This window comes from Pseudophryne corroboree, chromosome 3, assembly GCF_028390025.1.
Source record: "Pseudophryne corroboree isolate aPseCor3 chromosome 3, aPseCor3.hap2, whole genome shotgun sequence".
NCBI lineage: Eukaryota > Metazoa > Chordata > Amphibia > Anura > Myobatrachidae > Pseudophryne > Pseudophryne corroboree.
This window is the reverse complement of record NC_086446.1, coordinates 22,108,178-22,129,646: the sequence shown is the minus strand read 5'-3', so window position 1 is coordinate 22,129,646 and position 21,469 is coordinate 22,108,178. Positions and strand designations below refer to the sequence as shown.

General features: G+C 48.7%; 1 protein-coding gene across 1 annotated transcript in view; it reads right to left on the bottom strand.

Annotated features, from left to right (window-relative positions):
- LOC135057084 (uncharacterized) overlaps positions 1-12,689 on the bottom strand; it is a 140,703-nt gene extending 128,014 nt beyond the window's left edge. Inside the window, exon 1 of the mRNA XM_063962983.1 lies at positions 12,607-12,689. The gene's annotated coding sequence lies outside the window, so the exon portion shown is untranslated. The remainder of the gene's footprint in view (positions 1-12,606) is intronic.
- Positions 12,690-21,469: the final 8,780 nt, after the last annotated feature.

Sequence of the window (21,469 nt, the reverse complement as noted above, 5' to 3'; positions counted from 1 at the left end):
TGAGTTCTGAGCTTGGTTCCTGCTAGTTCCTGAGCTTCCTGTTTGCCAGTGTCTGCTGCAGAGAGTTTCCAGTCCTGCTCATCCGGTTGTTCCTGTCCTCAGAGATCCTGTACTCGGAAGTTTACCATCTGTTCCTGGAGTCTGACCGAGCACCTTTAACATCCTGTGGTGTTCGTGAGTCGCGGCTCAGCCGTGTGTTGCGGCGTGTCCGCTTACTGTTTATTATTTAGTTAATTAGTGTTCTGGAGCTTTTGCGGAGGATTCCGCTCCCACAGATCCACTCTGGTATCCAGCGGTGCTGGATAGGAGTAACGGATCAGTGGATCTTTGGTTGTCCTTTTCCCTGGCGGCTAGTCCGCACATACCTTTGGTTTAAGTTAGTTAGCTTGTAACCCCTGGCCTGGTTGCTTAGTCAGAGGGCCCCTTGTTATCACCCTGTCTCGGATTTCCCTTTGTCTCCCATTAAGACCTGCGGGGGCATCGGGGTTGGGCAGACATAATCCGCCCTTCGAACGCGGCTGCCATGGGCTCAAGCAACCATAGTCTTGCAAGGGATTTCTGATAACACGGGCGAGTTAGGGCGCCAGGGGTTACTAGGCTCTCCCGCTCCCACAACCAGCATATCTTCCCAGTACTCAGACCTCTTCCATAAGATCTCCTCTGGTCTGGAGTATGGGAATCATAACATTATCACCAGCCATACCACAAAAAAGAAATAAAACTTTTTTTATTTTTTGGCCCAGTCCAGTGTCTAGTCTAGAATCCAGTCCTGTCTAGAATTCAGTGTGCAGAATCCAATCTGGTGTTTAGAATCCAGTCCTGTATAGAATTCAGTGTGCAGACTCCAGTCCGGTGTTTAGAATCCAGTCCGGTGTTTAGAATCCAGTCCGGTGTTTAAAAAAATAAAAATAAAAAAATAAAAAAAAAAGTCTTGATTTGTTTAGCAAAATTTAGTCTTGCCTTGTCTTGCCTTGTCTTGTCTTGCCTTGTCTTGTCTTAAATCCTCCTATGTCTACTATGCAAGCCCTGCAGGCATCTCTCGAAGCCCTGAACTCTGTATTCAGTGCTTTGAGACCAGAGCGACTACAAGTTTGGCAGCAATCCCTAAAGCAACTGCAAAACCTTCTGACTAAAATCTTGCTCATTTTTCCAGAAGTCGTTGAGAGTACATCTATCTCTAAAGAGACTCTTGTTCACAGTATGGTGACAAGAGAATCCTCTGGTTTAATTGAAGAGAAAAGGTTTAAAAGTTTTCTGCGGCCCAGGCTCTCAGAAGAGGAGCGTCTGCGTCGCAGAAACTTAAACTTATGCCTATATTGTGGGGGTTTAGGCCATTATCTGCAGACCTGTGAGTTGCGCAAACCAAAGTGTGGTGGCGAGTCTTGCCCTCTGGCCAAGTTGAGTCATGATACAAGACCTACTCCTGTCTCTACTGTGGCAGAGGTACTTGTCACACAACCCACACAAAAAAGCTCTCTGTCCTATAATTGGGGTCCTTGGGCAAGGGAGCCCCATTATAGATTCAGGAATCAAAAGAGAATGTTTCTCTCCTCTCTTGAGGTTCCTGTGGAAGCGGAGTTGCAAGTCCCTGGAGGGGTGCCCGATGCCCTGGTTCCTAGAGTGGTGCCCGTTGCCCAGGGTCCTGGAGTGGTGCCCGATGCCCAGGGTCCTGGAGTGGTGCCCGATGCCCAGGGTCCTGGAGTGGTGCCCGATGCCCAGGGTCCTGGAGTGGTGCCCGATGCCCAGGGTCCTGGAGTGGTGCCCGATGCCCAGGGTCCTGGAGTGGTGCCCGATGCCCAGGGTCCTGGAGTGGTGCCCGATGCCCAGGGTCCTGGAGTGGTGCCCGATGCCCAGGGTCCTGGAGTGGTGCCCGATGCCCAGGGTCCTGGAGTGGTGCCCGATGCCCAGGGTCCTGGAGTGGTGCCCGTAGCCCAGGGTCCTGGAGCGGTACCCGATGCCCAGAGTGCTGGAGCGGTACCCGATGCCCTAGCTTATAGAGGGACATCAAATATTATAGTTCAGGTGTCCATACCGGAAGGGGTCTCAGAAGCTGTTACCCCAGGTAGGGATTTGAAAAGCGCAATCCCAGAAAGGGTATCTAAAACCATAAATCTTGAAGGGAACTCGAGAAGCAAAACCCCAGAAGGGATCTTTGAAGTAATATCCCCAAGTGGGGTCTCGAGAGACGCAGCCCCAAAGAAGGGTCTAGAAGTCGCTTCCCCAGGAAAGAACTTAAGAAGCATAGCATTAGTGGAGGATCTGAACGTTATTGCTTCAGCAAAAGTCCCGGAAGTCATAGTCCCGGGAGAACTTTCGATAATTATCGACTCAGAGAGGGAGGCCGGTGGCCCGATCCCAGTCAGGGAGGCCAACGGCCCGGTCCCAGTAAAAGAATCCGAGGTGCTGATCCCAGCGGGGTTCCCGGAGGACACTGCCCCAGCGGGGTTCCCGGAGGCCACTGCCCCAGCGGGGTTCCCGGAGGCCACTGCCCCAGGTGGGGTTCAGGAAGTCACTGCCCCGGGTGGGGTTCAGAAAGTCACTGCCCCGGGTGGGGTTCAGAAAGTCACTGCCCCGGGTGGGGTTCAGAAAGTCACTGCCCCGGGTGGGGTTCAGAAAGTCACTGCCCCGGGTGGGGTTCAGAAAGTCACTGCCCCGGGTGGGGTTCAGAAAGTCACTGCCCCGTGTGGGGTTCAGAAAGTCACTGCCCCGTGTTGGGTTCAGAAAGTCACTGCCCCGGGTGGGGTTCAGAAAGTCTCAGCCCCGGGTGGGGTTCAGAGAGTCTCAGCCTCGAGTAAGGTCAATAGTGACCAGGTCCTAGCAAAGCACTCCAGTCAGTCAGATGAAAAGGAAACAGATCCTGACTCTGATATTTCAACATCCATAACCTTTGATGGGGACTTCGCCCAATTTATGGCGCTTTTCAAACACTATTACACTATTATGTTGTCTAGACCATTTCTGGGCATCACTTCAGAGAACCTTGGGCTCTATCTGATTTATTCTTTTAGAGGAGAGCCTTCTGAGTGGGCGACCAGCCTAATGAAAGCTGAAGATCCCATTCTTCAGGATCCCCAAGCATTCTGTGATGCAATTGTTAAAAGATACGGTTCCAAAGAAATTGGTTCAGGTTCCTCTAAGTCACCCGTCTTGTCTGCTGAGAGTCCACCAAATACTGTAAACTCGGCACAAGAGTCCCAGCCCGTTGCTTTGACTGCAGGATGTGCTCTTTTGACTTCTTCTTCTAATAATAGTACTTTACCAGAAAGTTCAGCTCCCAAGGGTAAGAGACCTGTCTCTGATTTGAACGCAGCCTTGCTGGGTGGTACCATCAGTTCAGACAATGTTTGGGGAATTACCTTGGTCAGACCTAAAGAGCTTTGTAAAAAGAAGAAGAAGAAAAAGAAATAATTTTTGACTCTTGCCTTGATAAAAAAAAAGAGAGATATTTTTTTTTTCCTTGTCTTGTGTCCAGTGGCCACCATCAAGGGGAGGGCACTGTTACAAGTTGTTGCTACAGCTTGTTTTTTGTTATTTTGTCTGTTAGACCAGTGTGTCAGGTTTTTTTTTTTTTTTTATCCCTTGTTCTGGATAGTCTGAATATTGGGGTCTTTTGACCCCTCCTCAAGGGGGGGGTAATGTTATGAGCCACGGCTGTGGCTCATTCCTGTTTTGCATTTTTGTTAGGTATTTCATGTTATACTTCTGTTTATGTTCCCCGTGGGTGTTATGGGGTGCTCGGAGCTCACCCTTAAGGAGAGGATACTGTTATGAACCACAGGTAGTGGTTCATTTCTATTTTATGTTTATTAAGTTGTCTTGCATGCCAGGATTTCCTGTTGCTCTGTTTTAGCATGCTCTTGTCTGCTGCCGCTGGTTAGTCTGTGTAATTGCAGCTTGTTCCATGTGTTCAGCCTCACCTGGCTGCTAATTGCATCTTGTCAGTTGGAATCATGCAATAGGCCAGCTGCTCTGGATTATTAATTAGGCCTCTCTGTTATATGCTGGCTGATTGCAGTTCACAGACGCTGGTGATATTTCTGGGTTTTCAGTCTGCTTGAGTTCTGAGCTTGGTTCCTGCTAGTTCCTGAGCTTCCTGTTTGCCAGTGTCTGCTGCAGAGAGTTTCCAGTCCTGCTCATCCGGTTGTTCCTGTCCTCAGAGATCCTGTACTCGGAAGTTTACCATCTGTTCCTGGAGTCTGACCGAGCACCTTTAACATCCTGTGGTGTACGTGAGTCGCGGCTCAGCCGTGTGTTGCGGCGTGTCCGCTTACTGTTTATTATTTCGTTAATTAGTGTTCTGGAGCTTTTGCGGAGGATTCCGCTCCCACAGATCCACTCTGGTATCCAGCGGTGCTGGATAGGAGTAACGGATCAGTGGATCTTTGGTTGTCCTTTTCCCTGGCGGCTAGTCCGCACATACCTTTGGTTTAAGTTAGTTAGCTTGTAACCCCTGGCCTGGTTGCTTAGTCAGAGGGCCCCTTGTTATCACCCTGTCTCGGATTTCCCTTTGTCTCCCATTAAGACCTGCGGGGGCATCGGGGTTGGGCAGACATAATCCGCCCTTCGAACGCGGCTGCCATGGGCTCAAGCAACCATAGTCTCGCAAGGGATTTCTGATAAAACGGGCGAGACAACGGAGTTAGGGCGCCAGGGGTTACTAGGCTCTCCCGCTCCCACAACCAGCATATCTTCCCAGTACTCAGACCTCTTCCATAAGATCTCCTCTGGTCTGGAGTACGGGAATCATAACAGTGACTGACACACAATGCTGTATTGCTAAATGGTTACACCGCACACCTCATGGCCGGGAGTCTGACACACATCTGCTTCACACTGCTCCAACTATCATCTGTTACACATGTCTGACACGGGGACATTAGGGATATTATGGGCACTGTTTTAATATATCCTAGAAAATGAGCAATAAGGAGAGTTATGGTAGACTTACCATGGTTAACTCTCTTTCTGCGAGGAACATTGGGTTCCACAGGAAAACATCAGGGGTATAGAGTGGATCTTGATCCAGAGACACCAACAGGCTAAAGCTTTAGGCTGTCCCAGGATGCATTGGGGCCTCCTCTATAAGCCTGGCTCCAGGCACTGTGAGCTCAGTTTTGTTACCCAGTCCAATTGAGGAGCAGGCAAGAGAGAAGGCAGATGTTAGTCACAGACAACCACATTCTCACAACAGGAGAAGGGACCAGCGGCTAATGCCATACAAACCCATAGATGCTAGGTGCGTCAGGGTGGGCGCCCTGTGGAACCCAATGTACCTCGCAGAAAGAGAGTTAATCATGGTAAGTCTACCATAACTTTCCTTTTCTGCAGCAGGGTACATTGTGTTCCACAGGGAAACATCAGGGATGTCCTACAGCAGTTCTCAAGGGAGGGGACGCGCCTTAGCGGATTTGAGAACCCGGCGTCCAATGGAAGCATCCTGGGAGGCGGAAGTATCAAAGGCATAGAACCTAATGAACGTGTTCACTGAGGACCACGTAGCCGCCTTGTACAATTGTTCTGCGGACGCGCCACGGTGGGCCGCCTAAGAAGGTCCAACAGACCGAATAGAATGGGCTTTAGAAATAGCAGGAGCTGGGGGACAACCCTGCGCATAAGCTTGTGCAATCACCATTCTAATCCTATTGGCCAAGGATTGCTTATTCGCATGCCAGCCACGTTTGCGGAAACCAAACAGGACAAAAAGGGTATCTGACCTCCTGATAGAGGTAGTCCTCTCCATATATATGCGGAGAGCCCTTACCGCACCCAAAACCCGCTCTTTGGAGGACAAATCAGAAGAGATAAAGGCCGGGACCACAATCTTTTGTTTAAGGTGAAAAGATGACACCACTTTAGACAAAAAACCTGGGTGAGTTCTAAGAACTGCCCGGTCATGATGAAATATCAGAAAGGGTGGACGAAAGGACAACACACCTAGTCCGACACCCTTCTAGCAGAGGCAATAGCCAGTAAAAACAGGACCTTGGCCGTGAGCTATTTAAGGTCCACCAACTCAAGAGGTTCAAATGGAGACTCTTGCAGGGCATTCAGGACAACATATAGATCCCATGGAGCCACAGGAGGGACATAGGGAGGCTGAATCCGTAACATACCCTGAGTGAATGTCAGGTATAGACGCAATCTTTCTCTGAAACCATACCGACAAGGCAGATATGTGAACCTTGAGGGAGGCTAGACGAAGGCCTAAGTCCAGACCTTGTTGCAGAAAAGCCAGAATTCTGGAAGTTCTGAATCTGTATGCATCTTAATTCTTATCAGCACACCAGGTGAAATAAGAATTCCAGACCCTATAATAAATACGGGCAGATGCTGGTTTGCGGGCTTTCAACATAGTTTGTATAACAGCCTCGGAAAATCCTTTGGCCCTCAGGAGTGATGCTTCAAGAGTCACGCCATCAAAGGCAGTCTGGCCAGGTCTGGGCAGAGACAAGAGCCCTTTACGAGGAGGTCTGGGTGCTGAGGAAGTAGCAGAGGACGCTCTGTCAATAGACTCTGTAGGTCTGAGAACCAATGCCGTCTGGGCCACGCCGGAGCGACTAGAAGTAGTATTGCTCCTTCTTGCTTGAACTTCCGCAGGACCCTGGGCAGGAGTGACACTGGAGGGAATACGTAGGGCAGCCGAAAGTTCCATGGAACGGCTAGTGCGTCCACAAATGCTTCTTGAGGATCCCTGGTCCTTGATCCGAAGACCAGAACCTTGTGATTGTGTCAAGACGCCATCAGGTCTACATCAGGTAGGCCCCACGTCCACTAGTAGTTGAAAGACTTCTGGATGAAGACTCAACTCTCATGCGTGCACGTCCTGACGACTGAGGAAGTTCGCTTTCCAGTTCAGGACACCCGGAATTAACACTACCGATATTGTTGGCAGATGGCGCTCCACTCAACAAAGGAATTTTGACACTTCCATCATTGCCATGTGGCTTCGAGTGCCGACTTGATGGTTAATGTATGCCACCATGGTGGCGTTGTCTGACCGTACTTGAACAGGCCTGTTCTGTACCAGAGGCAGGGCGAGAGTTAATGCGTTAAACACTGCCCGCAACTCCAGAATGTTTATTGGGAGGAGTGATTCCTCCTGGTTCAGCAACCCTGAAAAGTGTTGCTCCAAAACCGCATCCCATTCCCGCAGACTGGCATATGTTGTCAGGATCCCCAGTCAGGGATCCAGAAGGGACGGCCCCTGCTCAATTGCTGATCCTGTAGAAACCAGGTCAGCGACAGACGAACCCCCGGAGTCAAAGTGATCATGTGAGATCTGATCTGATGAGGTAGGCAGTCCCACTTGGAACGGATTAACCTCGGTAAAGGGCGACAATGAAATCGAGCGTACGCCAACATGTCGAATGCCGACACTATTAGGCTATGTACTAGCATCGCCGAGTGCTTTAACACTCCGGGACAACAAAGGAAGCATCGTATCCTGTCCTGAAGCTTCAGGACTTTCTCCAGAGACAAGAACAGACGTTGACTGTGTGTCTAGGAGTGCCACCATGTGCACCATGCTCTGACCTGGGACCTGCAAGGATTTCTTCCAATTAATGAGCAACCCGTGGGCTTGTAGGAAGTTTATCGTCAGTTGTAGATGACAGAGGAGGACATCGTGGAAGTCTGCCAGAATCAGCAAGTCGTCCATATACGGCAGGATAATGACTCCCTGGCAACGCAGATGGGCCGTTTTTACGGCCATTACCTTGGTGAAGATCCGAGGAGCCATAGACAGTCCAAATGGCAGAGCCTGGAACGGATAATGGAGGTTGCCAATAGCAAACCGCAGATACTGCTGATGTGACATGGCAATAGGTATATGCAGGTAAGCATCCTAGATATTCAGGGATACCACATAGTCTCCGGGTTCCATCACCAGTACAATAGAGCACAGCATTTCCATATGGAACTTGGACACTCTCACAAACTTGTTCAGTGATTTGAGGTGGAGTATAGGCCGGAAAGACCCATTGGGTTTCTGAACTAGAAACAGGGTCGAGTAGTAACCTCTGCCTCTCTGGGCCAGAGGTACCGGCACTACCACTCCTGTATTCAGGAGAGAACTCGCAACCTTTTGCAGAGCTTGCATCTTTAACGGATCCGAGGGAATAACCGTGGCACAAAACTGGCGAGGGGGACCTCTCTTGAAAGAGACTGCATACCCGTGAGAGACAACTTCTCGCACCCATGCGTCTGAAGTGGTATTTAACCAGACCTGGGTGAACTGCCAAAGTCGGCCTTCCACCTTGGGGTTCCCCAGGGGAAGGCCCGGCCCGCAATGCGGCAGGCTTGTCTTGTTTGGAAGCAGGCTGACGGGTCGCCCAGGACTGCTTTGTCTTGAGCTAAGTGGTTTTGGTAGCACGAGATTGTCTTGGGTATGCCTGATGATTTGCTTTACCTTGAGGCCGAAAGGAACAAAATGTGGTACTTTTAGCCTTCTGTGCAGAAGGATTAATATTTGGGAGAAAAGCAATCTTAGCAGCCGCCAGTTTAGACACAATTTTATTAAGGTCTTCCCCACACAAAATGTCCCCCTTAAAGAGGAGTATCTCCAAGGTCTTTTGGAGTCTAGGCCCACCTTCCATGACCTCAACCACAGAATACGGCAAGCCAGGACAGACGTAGCTGACGCCTTGGCAGCCAACACAACCGCCTCAGAGGACGCCTCCTGAATTTAATAAGCGGCATTGGTAATGTGAGACAGGTATTGTCAGATATATCCTCGGGCAGCTCTCCCTCTAATGCCTGAACTCAATACCTTTAGCAGCCCAGGGGGCAGCCATAGTGGGTCCAGTGATCGCACTGAGCAAAAAAATGTGTGTGTCCCAGGGACCCCTCACTTCCAAAAAATGGGGTCCTACTGCAATATTTCTGGGTCCCATCACATATTATGGGGAGTAAGGGCAGGCAAGGAGGGAGGTAGGTACAAGCAGTACTGGGGGTTTGGAGGCGGTAAGGGTAAATAGAAGTTTGGGCAGTACTGGGGGAAAGGTGGGGGGTTAGGTTTATAATACACACAATAATAACTATCTATGTACACACACACACACACACACACACACACACACACACACACACACACACACGTAGAAGGGCACTCCGAGATATGGGGTAAAGCTCTCGGGGTGCCTTCCCAAAGGAATCATTTGCAAATACAGGTGTCCCCCAATGGAAAAGAAGAGGCGGCATTCCTCCAGTCTCGGAGAAAAAGTGAAGCTATGGTTTTATTGAAGCAACGTGAGAAGGCCAACGGGCCTTTACATACTTTATACTAAATAAAGTAGCATATGGTCTTGCACTTCATTCAACAGAAAAACTATGCCGGGTGCCTCCAGAAACTGTAGCATATCCACACCGGCGGTGACTTTTTCCACTTGTTACATAACTCTGCCGGGAGAGGATAGCGAGCCAAGGCCGGTAGACCAGGGTTCCTGTCTGATGTCCACCAAATGGTCAGAATGGGATAATAGATTTTATAGCCACCTTCTGCCGTTTAAACATGTCCCTTTTCTTTGTGACAGTAGTGGAATCCTGATCATTAGTGATTTGTAGGATCTGCTTAATAGCAACCACAGGGACATCAATTTGCAATGGAGAATCCTCGTCAGAAACACCTGATTCAGTGTGTGACAGGACAGTATGCTCCCCCCTCCTCTTCAGATGAAACATCTGAGAGATTAGTAGATTGTCAGGAGGAAGCAGCCGCTTAGATGACCCAGAGACACGGGAGTAACCTGGAGTAGATTTTTGTCTGACCAAGGATTGATTTAACTGCTGCAACTGGTTAGACAAATTTTCCGCCAAAATCGGATTAACCATAGGGGCAATTTGTGGCTGTAGTGGCACAGGTGGTCCCATAAGGGGAGTAAGGCGTTCCATCAGAGTACCCAGTAGGTTTGAGAATGCAGCCAAGGGTGGCTCCTGATTAGTTATAGGAGCTGCGGACTGACTGGGAGATGTATGACACACAGTACACAGACCATCATGCAGAACTTCCCCCTCTGGTAAATCCTTGGCGCCTGCTCTGCATGATGCAGGAGCGTCCCCAGACTTACTGCCCTTCTTGTTAGACATTGTACACAAATGCAACAGAGCAGTTTAGTATGATTAAGCCAGACAGAGTAAAACACCTGTGAATAAATCAGTTAGGATGTGACTGAATATCCAGTACACAACACCTGCAAATAAATCCGGTATTACGTGACTGAGTAGAACACACGTATTTGGTAAATACTGTAACGCATTATATATATATATATATATATATATATATATATATATATATACACAATGCTCCGGGGTCTGGCACTCCCTTTAGAATAATATAATAGTCACTGGTGCCCTCGCAGGTAATTGCATGTAGAATCTCGGCGGCGCGGCACTCAGCAGTTTCAGTAAGAAAAACACGGAAAGCTTCTTGCTTATCAACGTTTCAATGTATTATTCACATGTATCCTGACGAAAATGTGAATAATACATTGAAACGTTGATAAGCAAGAAGCTTTCCGTGTTTTTCTTACTGAAACTGCTGAGTGCCGCGCCGCCGAGATTCTATATATATATATATATATATATATATATATATATATATAGCGAAGATAGCAGGCGGCACTCCAAGGACTTCAACAGGCAGAAGAATAATATCAACGTTTCGATTTTATTCAAATCGTCATCAGGATATATTTTTTACACATCGAGGTGAGCACCTGGGCCTGTTGTATTATTGTACTGTGAGTGCCGGCCAGAATTTCGTTTATATATATATATATATATATATATATATATATATATATATATATATTTATATATGACCCTGACGCACCTAATCCCTTAGGGTACAGAATATAGTGATAGATATATCTGGGAAACATTGAAAGTGAAACCACACAGCAGATACAGGCACACACAGTCACAGGCAATGCAGATAATGATCATGACAATATCACTGCACTGGACTAGTATATGTACAGATATATATAGATATATAGAGATAGATAGATAGATACAGCATGGTCCTAGACCAGAGGTATATATCGGAATACTCGTACAATATATTCTGTAGTAGGTACACTTTTTCTTAACTAATGCTGTCTGTATAAAGACATGTAGAATACTCAAGTGTTTGTAAAGTCACAGCGCTGTATACAGGCGGCTTTACATGGAGACCTAGCCCTGCAGTCCCGAAGACCAGCCACAGATATGCTTAGAAGATGGCCACAGCTATGCTTATAAGATGGCGCCCAGCTGTCAGTCAGGGAGTGAGGGACAGTGTGAGGCAGCTCCACGGTGGGAAAATCTGCAGTAGATGGCGCCCTGGGCCGGGGCTACAAGACTTCCACCCCGGGTACCGTGAGCCTTATTAATGGGGTGTTAGTACACCCAACCTGTACGCAATACGTCCCGGTGGTCTAGTGGGGTCCCTGCACTGTGGCAGTTTAAACCCCAGCGGCGCGGTCCATCACCCTAAACCGCGACAGGAACACGATTTAACGGCGGGTCCCGCCTGGGGGATCCTCTTACCTCCTCACCGTAGCAGCCACGTGAACCAGGAGAGCGTCTGTGACTATGTGACTAAAGCCAGAGCATCTCCGCCGTAAGTACCCGGGAACAAACCGCGGGAGTATGCGACACCGCTTGGGAGAGGATGGCGCCGCAGTTCTGAATGTCACACTGAAATAACAGCGCTGCGGCCCATGAAGTCTTCTTAGAAAGCTTTTTCAAGGCTGCCTAGCGAAGCCCCCCTGTTAAGTGACCTGCTAAAAACTGAGCTCATGGTGCCTGGAGGCGGGGTTCTAGAGGAGGCCCCAATGCATCCTGGGACAGCCTAAAGCTTTAGCCTGTTGGTGCCCCTTGATCAAGATCCACTCTACACCCGTTATGTTTCCCTGTGGAACACAATGTACCCTGCTGCAGAAATATTAAATCCCTACAATTACATATTATAATAAAATAATAATAATAATAATAATAATAATAATAATAGGACACTAAACGTTGCTCCCCGTGTATAAAAATAATAACAGGACACCACTGACCACTCTTCCTGTATAGTAGGACATAACCTACTACTCCCAAAGTAAAACAATAGTAAGGACACCACAGGCTGCTCTCCCTGTATAATAACAACAGGACACCATAGGCTGCTCCCCCATATAATAATCATAACAGGACACCACAGGCTGCTCACCCTGTTTAATAATAATAACAGGACACCACAGGCTGCTCTCTTTGTATAAAAATAATAATAATAATACAAACAGGCCACAACAGGCTGCTCCCCCTGTATAATAATAACATGACACCACAGTCTGCTCCCCCTGTATAATACTGTTAACAGGACACCACAGGCTGCTCCCCCTGTATAATAATAACTGGACACCAAAGGCTGCTCCCCCTGTTTAATAATAACAGGACACTACTGGCTGCTCCCCCTGTATAATACAAATAACAGGACACCACAGGCTGCTCCCCCTGTATAATAAAAGCATGACACCACTGGCTGCTCCCCCTGTATAATAATGTTAACTGGACACCACAGGCTGCCCCCCCTGTATAATAATCATAACAGGACACCCCTGTATATAAAGACGCCATTACCTGATCACGACGGAAACTGGAAGGCTGCAGCAACCAATAGAAAGTCACTTCCTGTGTATGGAACACACAGCCCGTAAGTGAGGTGAAACGCACAGGACGGAATAATGGTATGATTGGCACAGGCTGCTTCCTGATGACTGGCCCCTCCCCTTCTACAGCACCATACTCAGTATTGACTATTACCATACATGTCCTCTGTGTGGGAGGCCGGCGGCCATTTTCTTATAGACCAGTCCTGCAGCTGCAGCAGCAATATGTTCCCCCGTCCATGTAGTGACGTCAGGAGCGGCGGCCATTTTCCCCTGGTCTGAGCTCCGCCTTCCTTCAATCGTTCCCACAAAGCAGCAGGAGCAGAGAGCAGCCATTGCTGTGTCTGGCAGCAGGTAATGATATTATTATTATTATTATTATTCTATAGGCTGAGCAGCTCTGGTGTCAGGTTCTGTACTACAGGGGGAACAGCCTCTGGTGCGTTGTTATAGTGCAGCTGGAGAAGCCTCTGGTACTGCATTATCCCTGTACAGGTGGCTAGCACTCTAGTGTTCTATTACCGTAATACAGGTGGCGCAGACCCCGCCGTTACCGTAAATACAGGTGGCGCAGACCCTGCCGTTACCGTAATACAGGTGGCGCAGACCCCGCCGATACTTAATACAGGTAGCGCAGACCCCGCCGTTACCGTAATACAGGTGGCGCAGACCCCGCCGTTACCGTAATACAGGCGGTCGCAGACCCCACCGTTATCGTAATACAGTCGGTCGCAGACCCCACCGTTACCGTTATACAGATGGCGCAGACCCCGCCGTTACCGTAATACAGATGGCGCAGACCCCGCCGTTACCGTAATACAGGTTGCGCAGACCTCGCCATTTTTACCATAATTTAGGCGGTGCAGACCACGCTGTTACCGTAATAGAGGTGGCGCAGACCCCACCGTTACCGTATTACAGGTAGCGCAGACTCCTCCGTTACCGTAATACAGGTGGCGCAGACTCTACCGTTACCGTAATACAGGTGGCGCAGACTCCGACGTTATCGTAATACAGGTGGCGCAGACCTAACCGTTATCATAATACAGGTGGCACAGACCCCGCCGTTACTCTAATACAGGTGGTGCAGACACCGTCGTTACCCTAATATAGGTGACGCAGACCCCACCGTTACCGTATTACAGGTGGCGCAGACTTCACCGTTACCGTTATACAGATGACGCAGACTCCACCGTTACCGTAATACAGGTGGCGCAGACTCCGACGTTATCGTAATACAGGTGGCGCAGACCCCGCCGTTACTGTGATACAATGGCCGCAGACCAATAATATACAGGGGGAGTTGCATGTGACATCCTACTATACAGGAGGAGCGGCCTGAGTTGTCATAATGTAACCCCCTCTTACCACCTATGGGTAATTAATACAGAAGTGCCTCCATCCAAGCTGTAATTAATCTATGGGCGTTGCTTGGGTAAGCCCGATTATGTAGGCAATCTAATAGTCTCCTACATGTAGGTGTGTAATATATTTCTCATAGGTCCTAGAGGATGCTGGGGATTCCAAAAGGACCATGGGGTATAGATGGATCCGCAGGAGCTTGGGCACATTATAAAGACTTAAACTGGGTGTGAACTGGCTCCTCCCTCTATGCCCCTCCTCCAGACCTCAGTTAGACTTTGTGCCCAGGAGTGATGGGTCACACACTAGGGGAGCTCTCCTGAGTTTCTCTGAAAGACTTTATGTTAGGTTTTTTATTTTCAGGCAGACCTGCTGGCTACAGGCTCCCTGCAGCGTGGGACTGAGGGGAGAGAAGCAGGACCTACTTCTGTGAGTTTCAAGGCTCTGCTTCTCGGCTACTGGACACCATTAGCTGCAGAGGGTTCGATCACTTGTCGGCATCACCGGTAATTCCTGGGTAAAAGAATTAACAGGCTGTTATTGCCTTGTACCTGTATTGGTATATATATATATATATATATATATATATATAAAATATAAGGAGGGGGAGTGTTATTACAATTGTAGGTGTATGATTCCCTCAGACCCCTTGGGGTTCCAGGGTTATTATTATTTTTGCCCGCTTACTATTCCGTGCTGTCGACATTTACTTAGTTTCTGTCGGCCGTAAAGTTCCTGGTAGATCCACATCGGGGGCACGTCAGTACATGGTCATACACAGTCACAACACATTACTGTCACTAGGGACCCGACGGGTCTGGACAATCCACTTGCGTATAGGTTATCTCTATATGTATATATGTGTGGATATAACTTTATATATGCATGGTTAGGATATGGGTGTTTTATTGTGTATTACATGATGTATATCCATGAATGCTGAAATAATGGTATTCTTCTCATGTGCTGGTCGCTCTGTTGATTAAGCTCTATATTGGCCGGGACGAGTCGGTTTCGATCCTCTCAAGGAGTCTGAATATTTGTCTCTTCACAACCAGGAGAGAAAATTATGACAATCAACTCCTGGTCGACGCAGAGCCCGGTCGCAAAGGATCATACACCGGCAGCTAAGTGAAATTTTATTTCTATACTTTGACCTTATTTGCAATGTATGCACTTGAGGGAGTGTGGTAGTCGGGTAAGCATCCGATAGAATGTTCCTACCCAGAGTGGGTAGTCCTGCCTATGTTGTTTTTCCTTATAACATTACAGCAGGCTGTCACGTGACGACAGGTGGTGTGGCCAGAAAAATGCGAAGGATGTCTCCAGGAGATGCTGGTGGGAGGTATACGGCTGTTTGGTGTGGCCTCTCTTCAGTCAATCTCGGCGGTATCCGCTGGTAAGTCTAATTTCGTGAGTTAACCTCCTTCACAACGGTGACGCATTCTTTTGTGGGATGCAGTCGTTTAACCGGTTCGATACCGTTCCTTTTTCCTTTTCTGTGTAGTCAGTGGAAGGTGAAAAGGTAAGTGTTCTGCAACCTGGTTAGGTTCGCAGAGGTGGACGTAGTTTCTGTTTCCACTACATACACCACTTGTGGCTGAGTCTATCTGGCTGGTCCCCACTCCGGTGACCACTTGTCTACTAATTTTCAGTTAGTCCAGAAATAGACTAGGACCTGTGAGTTATTTATAGAAGCCAAAGGGGAACATTCTGAGTTATGGTTGTTTCCCCTTACTGTTTTTTCTAATCGTTTTTGTTTTTTTGCCTCTCTCCTATGGTAGGGGAGGTAACACGCGACGCCATACAGAGGTGTGTCATGTTCAGGACATTGTCTGGTTGTCCCTGTAAAAAGGGTGAATATCTCTGACTGTTCTTCGGCGCAGAAATTGGCCTGTTGTTCCCAACGACGCAGTTGTTAGACGTGGGTTTCAGAGTAGATACTGACCGGTTAAGGTTCGGTGTTTTTCCTGTGGAAAGAGGTCTGCGGATCCAGAGCTGGATCGGCTTTGAGGTGACACCTCATCAATAGGTTCCATTAATAAGACAGATGGATGCGACATAAGAGGCCTTTTTCAAAGAGCAGGTCTAATACCAGAGTGGGTTTCATGGGACCAGTTGGAAATGTGCTTCGGGTCTCACCTGTGCATGCACCGGAATATAATCAAAATGGCCAGGACATCGCGCCTGTGGTGTCTGCTCAGTTCTTTCCTTCTAGAGGAATGAAGGTTAGGGATCCAGGTTTAGATCCTGGTGTCAGTGCATATAGATCTCCGAAGCTGGGGAGCAATCCTTTGCAAGGGACGTATTTCCAGAGGATGAGGTCAAGTTGGGAAACTTGTCTGCTGTAGGCTTTCTTGAATTAAGAGCTACTTTAGAAGAACGTATTCTTCGTGTTCTGCCCGTGTTAATTCTGCCAGAAGACTTGTCAGCAATGGCGTAAGTAAGCCGCTAGGGCAGAACAAGGAAAAAGCGGAAATGGCAGAAGTTGCACAGTTTGCAGTTGAGGGGGAAATCTGGTAAACGCTATATTAGCAGTCTTCGTTACGGAGGTAAACGACGGAGAAATAGATTTCCTTTGCGGACAGGATATCCAGCCGGGAAATATACTGTCATCATCAAGAAGCTTTCCCAGACGTGACAAGGTCTTTGTGGAGTGTCGCAACTGGACATGTTGGCGTCTCGCCTCAACGAGAGGCCTCGCGGAGATTGTTCCAGGTTAAGGGTCACTCAGGATATAGCGGCGGACATCCTCGTGACACCATGGGTGTTTTTGGTCGGTCTAGGTGACCTCTCCGCTTTCACTTTTCTGACAGTGGTAAGCGTAAGATGATCGATGGTTCCGATGATCCTCTGAAATCCGGTCTAACTAGAGAGGCTTGGCTATCCAGTATTTCATGGTTTACTCATAGAAAGTTACTGCCCTTTTCTCTGACGTCCTAGTGGATGCTGGGGACTCCGTAAGGACCATGGGGAATAGACGGCTCTGCAGGATACTGGGCACATCTAAAGAAAGATTTAGGACTATCTGGTGTGCACTGGCTCCTCCCCCTATGACCCTCTTCCAAGCCTCAGTTAGATTTCTGTGCCTGGCCGAGCTGGATGCACACTAGGGGCTCTCCTGAGCTCCTAGAAAGAAAGTATAGTTTAGGTTTTTTATTTTACAGTGAGACCTGCTGGCAACAGGCTCACTGCAACGTGGGACTAAGGGGAGAAGAAGCGAACCTACCTAACTGGTGGTAGCTTGGGCTTCTTAGGCTACTGGACACCATTAGCTCCAGAGGGATCGAACACAGGACCCGACCTCATCGTCCGTTTCCGGAGCCGCGCCGCCGTCCCCCTTACAGAGCCAGAAGCAAGAAGGTCCAGGAAAATCGGCGGCTGAAGACTTCTGTCTTCTCCAAGGTAGCGCACAGCACTGCAGCTGTACGCCATTGCTCCTCATGCACACCACACACTGCGGTCACTGATGGGTGCAGGGCGCTGGGGGAGGGGGGCCCTGAGCAGCAATTAAAAACACCTTGGCTGGCAAACTGACACCATATATAGCCCCAGGGGCTATATAGGTGTAAATTAACCCCTGCCAGAATTATTAAAATAGCGGGAGAAAGCCCGCCGAAAAAGGTGCGGAGCCATCTCCCTCAGCACACTGGCGCCATTTTCCCTCACAGCTCCGCTGGAAGGATCGCTCCCTGGCTCTCCCCTGCAGTCCTGCACTACAGAAAGGGTAAAAAAGAGAGGGGGGGCACAAATTTAGGCGCAGTATACAATATATATGCAGCTATAAGGGAAAACACTTTTTATAGGTGATATCCCTGTGTTATATAGCGCTCTGGTGTGTGCTGGCATACTCTCCCTCTGTCTCCCCAAAGGGCTTTGTGGGGTCCTGTCCTCTGTCAGAGCATTCCCTGTGTGTGTGCTGTGTGTCGGTACTGCTGTGTCGACATGTATGATGAGGAAAATGATGTGGAGGCGGAGCAAATGCCTGTGAATGTGCTGTCACCCCCATGCGGGGTTGACACCTGTGTGGATGGACTTATGGAAGGAATTACGTGACAGTGTCAACTCCTTACACAAAAGGTTTGACGACATAGGGCAGCCGGCTACTCAGCTTGTGCCTGTTCCAGTGTCTCAAATGTCATCAGGGGCTTTAAGACGCCCGCTACCTCAGATGACAGATACAGATGTCGACACGAATACCGACTCCAGTGTCGACGACGATGAGACTAGTGTACCCTCCAATAGGTCCACCCGTTACATGATTGAGGCAATGAAAAATGTATTACACATTTCTGATAATACCCCAGGTACCACAAAAAAGGGTATTATGTTTGGTGAGAAAAAACTACCAGTAGTTTTTCCTACATCTGAGGAATTAAATGAGGTGTGTGAGGAAGCGAGGACTTCCCCAGATAAGAAATGGATAATTTCAAAACGGTTATTGGCAGCGTACCCTTTTCCGCCAGAGGATAGGTCACGTTGGGAAACACCCCCTAGGGTAGATAAAGCGCTGACACGCTTATCAAAAAAGGTGGCACTACCGTCTCCGGATACGGCTGCCCTAAAGGAACCTGCTGATAGAAAGCAGGAGGCTACCCTTAAAGCTATATACACACACACGGGCATTATATTGCGACCAGCTATTGCATCGGCATGGATGTGCAGTGCTGCAGCTGCGTGGTCAGATTCCCTGTTGGATAATATTGATACTATTGATAGGGACAATATTTTGCTGACGATAGAGCATATAAAAGACGCTGTCTTATACATGCGTGATGCACAGAGGGATATTTGCCGGCTGGCATCAAAAATAAGCGCTATGTCCATTGCCGCCAGACGGGGGTTATGGACTCGGCAATGGTCAGGCGATGCCGACTCGAAGCGGCACATGGAAGTTTTGCCCTATAAGGGGGTGGAACTGTTTGGGGATGGTCTTTCAGACCTCGTTTCCACAGCTACTGCTGGGAAATCGACTTTTTTGCCACAGACTACCCCACAGCAAAAGAAAGCACCGTATTATCAGGTACAGTCCTTTTCGGTCCCAGAAAAGCAAGAGGGTTAGAGGCTCATCCTTTCTGCCGAGAGGCAGAGGTAGAGGGAAAAAGCTGCAGCACACAGCTAGTTCCCAAGAGCAGAAGTCCTCCCCTGCGTCCGGTAAGTCCACAGCATGACGCTGGGGCTGCTCAGGCGGACCCGGGTACGGTGGGGGCCCATCTCAGGACTTTCAGCGCACAGTGGGCTCTCTCACAGGTGGATCCCTGGGTCCTTCAAGTAGTATCTCAGGGGTACAGTCTGGAATTCGAGACGTCTCCCCCCTGCCGTTTCCTAAAATCTGCCTTACCGGCAACTCCCTCTGCCAGGGAGGCAGTGTTGGTGGCTATTCAAAAACTGTATTCACAGCATGTGATTGTCAAGGTATCCCTCCTTCAACAAGAAAGGGTTACTATTCCACAATGTTTGTGGTACCGAAACCGGACGGTTCGGTGAGACCCATCTTAAATTTAAAATCCTTGAACACTTGTATCAAAAGATTCAAGTTCAAGATGGAATCGCTCAGGGCGGTTATTGCGAGCCTGGACGAGGGGGTTTACATGGTCTCCCTGGACATCAAGGATGCGTACCTGCATGTCCCCATTTACCCTCCTCACCAGGAATACCTCAGATTTGTGGTACAGGACTGTCACTATCCGTTCCAGACGCTGCTGTTTGGGTTATCCACGGCACCGAGGGTCTTTACCAAGGTAATGGCCGAAATGATGATACTCCTTCGCAAGAAGGGAGTTTTAATTATCCCGTACTTGGACGATCTCCTGATAAAGGCGAGGTCCAAGGAACAGTTGGTAGTGGGGGTAGCACTTTCCCGGGAAGTGCTGCAACAGCACGGCTGGATTCTCAACAAAGTTATAGCTGGTCCCGACGACACGTCTTCTGTTCCTGGGAATGATTCTGGACACAGACCAGAAAAAAGTGTTTCTTCCAGTGGAAAAAGCCGAGGAGTTGTCATCTCTAGTCAGAAACCTCCTAAAACCAGGACAGGTGTCGGTACATCAATGCACACGAGTCCTGTGAAAAATGGTAGCTTCGTACGAAGCAATTCCATTCGGAAGGTTCCACGCAAGGATTTTCCAGTGGGACCTGTTGGACAAATGGTCCGGGTCCCATCTCCAGATGCAGCAGCGGATAACCCTGTCGGCAAGGACCAGGGTGTCGCTGCTGTGGTGGCTGCAGAGGGCTCATCTACTAGAGGGCCGCAGATTCGGAATACAGGACTGGGTCCTGGTGACCACGGATGCCAGCGTTCGGGGCTGGGGTGCAGTCACACAGGGAAGAAATTTCCAAGGACAACTCAGGAGATTTCACTTCACATAAATATTCTGGAGCTAAGGACCATTTACAATGCCCTAAGCCAAGCAAGATGGCGTCCCGCTGTTAGGGTCTCCTGCCCTGTGCTGCCACGTCATCATGGCAACCGGGAGACAAGTGCTAGCGGAGTAACCTGAGCGCAGCTGATACTCTGGTTCGGGTCTTTTGCTGTGCAGTGGTTACAAGCTCTGTACACGGCAGGGGATCCGGTGCTGGTTTTTGTGCTCACAGTCTGTGAGGTCTGAGTGGGGCGTGGACAGCACCTGCTTTATAAACCCTCTTCTCAGGTTAAGCAGATGCTGCTGAATCTTTGTTGGTTAGTTAGTTCCTGAAAGTTAGCCAGTACTGTGTAGCTTTGTATTTGTTGTTGCTTACTGCAAATAGGCCTGGGGATTTGGTACTACACTCTGCCAATCCAGACCTAGCAGTAAGACTGGAGTCAGTCGTTTAACTTGCTGGGGTTCTTTTTCTACTCTGTGAACTTAGCAAGTTTGCGGCTGTATTCTCAGACTTGCCTGCCTAAATCCTTTCTCACTGTGCAAGGTGTTCAGGTGTCAGTTTAGTGGCAGTAAGCTGAACCTGTGCACTACAAGTGAGGATTAGGATTGTGGAGACTCTCCTTGTGTCTATCATTCCATCTCTGACCAAGGAGTTTACTGCCACACCCGTTGGTAACCCTTTAGGGTTTTGCTGTTGCCCTTAGCAACAGCATTTCGGGTTCCCTACGTATTAAAACACAACATCTTGCTTTTTCCATCTGAGCATTCCTAATTCTAGGAAGACACCCAGTTTCTTAGCCTCTAGGCTTCTCTGTTCACTTTGTGTTTGTTTTGTTACCCTATCACCTTCTGTGTACGTAATGTCATATTCCCCAGTCTGTCTGTGAGTTCATTTGTTTTGCATCCCTATCCGTTCAGATACCAGTACATCCCTGCAGGCACTGGTGTGCATAACAGTTCAGACACCAGTACATTCCTGCAGGCACTGGTGTGCATAACAGTTCAGACACCAGTACATTCCTGCAGGCACTGGTGTGCATAACATATTCAGCAGCCAAATACTCCTGTTGAAATTTTGTGGGAATATGGAGCATACCCCTCAAAATACGT